Here is a 6,000-nt window from a genome sequence, read left to right on the forward strand (position 1 = left end):
ATTCAAAAGGTGTTCAATGAGTACCTTTCTAGACTTGTACATGTTTCAAAGTATAGACAACTATACTTACAACCTCTATCCAATATTTGAAAGCAACATTCTTCTCCATCATTATGGTTCTAACATAATCCATAACAGATCTTTGTCCCCTTTCAACAATCGCATTTTGTGGAGCGGTTCTTGGTACAAAAGAATGTCTTTTGATACCTCTATTATTACATAACATCTCAAACTCATTTGGTGTAAATTCTCTAGCTTAGTCAAATCTTAGACATTTAAAGCTTTTGCCAATTTCCTTTTCCACTCTAGCCATGTACCACTTAAACATTTGAAATGCATCAGATTTTTACTTTTAAAATATAACTATCGTAACCCTAGAATAGTCATCAACAAAGAGCATAATATACTTGTAACCTTTATAGCTTTACACATTGATTGGTCCACATACATCAATATGGACTAACTCAAGAATTCCTTTTGAAGTGTACGTATTACTTTTAAAACTTAATTTTGTCATCTTGCTTAACTAACATTGTTTACATATTACATTTTTTGGTTTCTTTAGTTTTGGAAAACCTTTGACTCTAATCATCTTAAAAATTTTGATCAAATTTTCAAAGTTAACATGACATAACCTTTTATGCAATAGACACACATCATCAAATTGTACAACTATACTAGTAGCATTATTCATTTCAAAATAGAATAGATTACCTCTAGTCTAATCATTGTTTCTAATTAGTTCTCCATCAGCATCATAAATCTTAATTTTTCTATTTCAAAATTCAACCTTACAACCAACACTATTCAATTGTGATACACTTAAAAAGTTATAATTCACTTCTCCCACATAATAAGAATTATCACAAATGATCTTATCTATCAACTTGATTGATTTTTTTCCTTTGATAAAACATGGTGCATCATTCCCAAATCTAACACTATTTCCTTCATAATGCACAATGGAATTAAACCTACTTTTATCTCTAGTCATGTGATTGGAACATCCATTATCAATGATCCATCTGTTAGTCTTATTCACATAAGATAAAGTGAAGTTGCCTCATCTTCATCAGATTCATCTTTCATTGCAACATAGACACCTTCATTGTCATTATCATCAAATTCTTCAATGTATTCTTCTTCAACAATGTAGCAAGATCACTTTTCTTTATTTTTTAAATTTTTCTTGTTCTCATCTCTTTTTCTTTTGATTTTTTCTCCACTTATGTTCTTCTTCTTCTCTAGACATTTGGTAGCAATATGACTAGCTTCAATGCATTTGAAACATATGACACTCATCTTACCTTTGTATTTTCCTTTGCCTCTATGAAATCTCCTAGCAAGAAATGCTTCAAGCCTATCTACATCTTCCTCATCTATATCATTGTGATTGGTAGCATGTTTTATCCTCTTCTTTTTCTTTACATCTAGTTCTTTCAATAATAACTTATTTTTAAAAGCATATTCAACATTCTTAGATTTGAATTTATCACAATTAGAGAGTTCAAAAGAAGTAAGCCTACCTACCAAACCTTGAAGGGTCAAATTAGTGCTAGGTATACATCTTAGTTCTTTTATGGTAGAAACTCTAGTAACATAGATGGGTAGAAGTGTCCTTAATACTTTTCTCAATACAATATCATCCTTAATATCACCAGTAGATCCTCTTCTAGAATTTACCACTTCCTTTATTCTAAAACAATGTTGAACAATGTTCTCACCTCTTCTGGAATTCTCATAGTATTGAACATACATCTAAGAATTTTAAATTTGGCTCTGAAAACATTTGTTCCTCCTCCATAGATGGTTTGAAGAGCATCCCACATCTTCTTCATAGTGTCACAATCCTTGATGTCATCATACTCTGAGTAACTTAGGGCAGATGTAATTTCATATGTTGTCTAATTGTGCTCTTTCTTCTTTTTCATATCTTCAGTAGTGAGGGCTCTAACAAGGCCAACATGTTCAATAGAAATGGTAGTCTGTGCATGATCTCCAAGTCCTCCTAGGTGTATCTTCATCAAAATTTCCATGAAGGAAAGTTCTCCTTGTTAAGCTTGGGTACCTCTCTCTTAGGCATTTTGTTCTTTGACTTATAGTACCTTGAAACTATCTCTAACAAGCAATAAAGGATCTGATATGAATTATTGGAATAGTTTAAATTAACTAAGAAGGGGGGTGTGAATCAGTTATCTGAGTTCCTAAATTCCCAATTAAACATTTTGGTTCTTAATAAAACTCATACATATAACTTGTTATCATGTATCTTGCATGCATCCCTCATATCTTTCAAAACTCAAACTTGCATATTACTATCCTAGGTAAAAACCACTTTGCAAAAATATAAACATGAAACATGAGAAAATAGTTCATAGATATGACACAAGGAGTTTACGTAGAAACCCAGCTTGGGATAAACCACTAGTAACATTCTACTAATTCTCACTCTTCTGAAGTGATGCCCTATGAAAGGAAAAGCCTATTTAAGGTTACAATACACACTATTAAATGTGACCTATTTAAAAGATTACAATCACCCTTTTAGGAGTGAGCCTCATTACAGGACTTAAGGTAACTCCATTAGAATGACACCTAGTTAAATGATTTACAAATAAATGTTAGGTCAACCTTAATCCAAAGGATTTTACACTAAACTGATACAATGATTACAAAATAATAGTAAGGCTTGATTGGAAGTAAAATACTACTCACTTTGTAGATTAGAGATCTCTATTTATTCCTCCACTCTACTTAGCTTCATTCACTTCAGCTCTGATAGCTTATTCACCCTTCAAGCATTCATCCTCTTAAGTCTTCCTACTTTGCATGCCAATTAAAAACTCTATAATTCAACCTCCATATGAAGCAATACCCTAGACTTCTTTTCTACCTTGGGTTTTTTTTACATAGCTAACTATTCAACCAGCCAACTTTTCTTCATGCCTTGTATCCCCTTATAAATTAAATTCATGTCTTTTTTTTGTTTTATTTCAATCATCTATTCTAGGGTTGTGTAGGATCCATTAAATCTAACCATCTTTCTATTTGAGCTCCTTATAGAAACTTCCTTCATAATCCATCTTTAATTCATCTCAAAATGGTTTACCTTGAATTTTTTGCCACCACCTCATCAAGCTTACCTTCCACATGGTTTACGAGTTAAAGAACAAACCTATGTCACCCTTTTGTAAAGGAAATGGCTAACAAAATTATAAATTTCCATCTTCAATGATATAAAATTGGCATTATTATTTTGAATTTAAAAATGAAGTAAACTAATGAAATGTATAGAAATGGATGAAATTTATGATTATAATTTTTAATAATTATTTTCAATAAGATGTGATATAGTTTCCTAATTTTTATAGACAATTTTTTAACTGCAAAAAAATGGTAAAAATTAGGGGTCTAGTTCTCACCACAAAACTATATGGAAATAAACCCTTTTCCCTTTGATCTCAAACTATGTCATAGATAACATATATAGCTAGAAATTTTTTTTAAAAAATCAGCTTTAGACCTACATTTTCTTTTTTATAATGATTCACATTTCAACTCACCAAAAATTGATAGTTATCATCTCCCACCACATTTTTCAAAACAAATACATTCTAATCAGGAGAAGAATTATAAATTCTAGGAGATGACTCTCTTCTCTAGAATGTCATCTAATTTTTAATTTTTTTCATTTTAATATTTTTGCCTTTCTCATAACTAACATTTTTTCGAGTATTAAAATATGTGTTTGTAGAATTTTTTAATTATAATATACTATATCTAATTAAAACACTATAAACTCTATATGAGAATATTCTTAACTATAATCTCTATAAAATAGTATTTATATGTTATTAAAAAACTATCACAAAAAATAACAAGAGTTATTGAAACACCACTTTTCAAAAATAATTTTATTTCTTTAGTAATTGGATACAAACTAGTATAAAACATGCATTTAAGAGATATTTCAATCTTGTTGGCTCAGATTCATCGAATTCACGATCTCTCTCATAATGCTATCACTCAACATCAACTTAACTTTTGTTGCTCAACACATACTAGGGTAAAAGCACAAACTCATGTCACCCTTTTACAAAGGAAAAGGCTAAGAAAAGTATAATTGTTCACCTTTAATGACATAAAACTGGCATTATTATTTTGAATTTGAAAATGAAGTAAACTAGTGAAATGTGTAGAAATGGATGAAGTTTAGGATTATAATTTTTAGTAATTATTTGGAATAATAAATGATATATTTTCCTATTTTTTAATGATAACTTTTTAGTTCCTAAAAAATCTTGGAAAATAGGGGTCTAGTTCCCACCACCAAACTAAATGGAAATAAACTTATTTCCCTTTGATCTCATATTATGTTATAGATAACATATGTAGCTAGAAAAATCAACAATAAAAATTGGTTTTACACCTATATTTTCTCTTTCATAATGATAGTTTTCATCGAGATAAACTTCAACTTATTCAAATCGATAGTTTTCATCTCCCTCCACATTTTTCAAAATAAATCTATTCCAACTAAAAGAAAACCTATGGATTTTAATTTTTATTGATTTGATTTAAGACATTTTTCTTTCTGAAAATTGACAATTTCTTGAGTATTTAAATACGTACTTGTAGAATTTTTTAATTACAAAATGATATATCTAATTAAAACACTATGAACGTTAGATGTGAATATTCTTGACTTTGAGCTCTATAAAATGGTGTTTATATGTTATTAAAAAAAATATAAAAAATAGTAAGAGTTATTGAAATGTCATTTTTCAAAAATAATTGTATTTTTTAAGTAATTGGATACTAACTAGTATAAAAAATGCATTTAATAGACATTTCCAATTGGAAAACTGTGAGACCATATATAACTTATCTGGAATAAATTTATCAAGATCATATGTTTGAACAAAATTGAGTTTTAGATAGAAATATACAAATTCAGTCGTTTTGATAAGTTAGTTTGAAAGGTGACATAAATTTGTACTTTTACCCACTATATTTCTCAACATCCACTAACAATTCACTCAACATGCACTAAAGTTTATTGTTTTTTGACACCAACTAAACTTTACTCAACTTACACTATTTTCACTTGGTATACACTGGACATTTACTTTTATTGGATCCAAATAGATTTGCGCTTGGATTTTACTAACTTTTCTCAGCACCTATTATGCACTTGGTCAAGCTTAGCAAACTCAATTCTTCTTACTTGTTATTCTATACTTAATTAGTGTATCCATCCATTGTAGACTTAAGTAGATAATCAACACACTATATCATCATTGTCTTAAGTGATGTTTGTACTCCTTTCAATATCATAACTCATCATTTCCTCTAGGTGCTCTAGTTATCACATTTGATCAAATCCTCTTCATCAATCAAAAAAATGCTTGTACTCAAATCAACTAAGCACTTGTCTTACCAATAGGTAGAAAGTTTGACATCAATGACAAAAAAATGATTAAAACACATTCTCATACTTGTCTCAATTTTTTCTAAACATCTTATTGTAGACACCAAAATTTGATTACACCGCTTTAGTAATCCTATTTAGGTATCTCTAAAGGGATCATTAATTAAATTCCTATTTAAATTAACCTTTGTCATCCCCTAGCTGATTAATTTAATTAATCATCTATAGTCGTAATAGATAAATCAAAAAACTTATTATTTATCAATTAAATCCTATTCTCCTATCTAATTCCAAAACCCTCATTTATTAAATAAGTCTATTTGATAAATAAAACCCTTAAATATAATAGCCCCTAGCCTATCCTTAATCCTCCATTTAGCCTAATCCACCCCATCCACCCATACTAACCAAGATTAGCCACTAACTCACCCACCCTCATCAATACCATCCACTTGCACATCTCTAACATCCCTAATCTAATCCTAGCCTAAGCCTAGCCCATCCCCTAATCATTTGCACAATCCTAAATGAGATTAAGACTTTCTTAAACCAAGCTAAAGTCTATCCGC

The sequence above is a fragment of the Cupressus sempervirens genome, chromosome 4 (genome assembly GCF_028749045.1).
Source record: "Cupressus sempervirens isolate cs-2001-9-10 chromosome 4, ASM2874904v1, whole genome shotgun sequence".
Lineage (NCBI taxonomy): Eukaryota > Viridiplantae > Streptophyta > Pinopsida > Cupressales > Cupressaceae > Cupressus > Cupressus sempervirens.